Here is a 352-nt window from a genome sequence, read left to right on the forward strand (position 1 = left end):
CCAGCCATGGGCTACTGTTACACCTTTATCTTCTCCCATTGTCAAATATTTGTTCCCCATGGAGGTACTTACAGACTGTAATGAAGTCACTCCTTAACTTTCTCTTTGTTAAGCTAAGGCCATGTTTACATGTACAGTGCTGCAGCTGTACCAATACAGCGGCACTGCTGCAGCGCGTGTGGTGAAGACGCTCTATGCCTACGGGAGAGAGCTCTCCCATCAGCATAAAAAAACACCCCTGTGAGCGGCATAAGCTATGTTGATGGGAGAAGGTCTCCTGCCGACATAGTGCTGTGCTCTCTAGCACTTATGTTGGTGTAACTTATGTCGCTCAGGGGGGTGGAATAGTCAC

The sequence above is a fragment of the Terrapene carolina genome, unplaced genomic scaffold (assembly GCF_002925995.2).
Source record: "Terrapene carolina triunguis isolate 2854851 unplaced genomic scaffold, T_m_triunguis-2.0 Scaffold746, whole genome shotgun sequence".
Lineage (NCBI taxonomy): Eukaryota > Metazoa > Chordata > Testudines > Emydidae > Terrapene > Terrapene triunguis.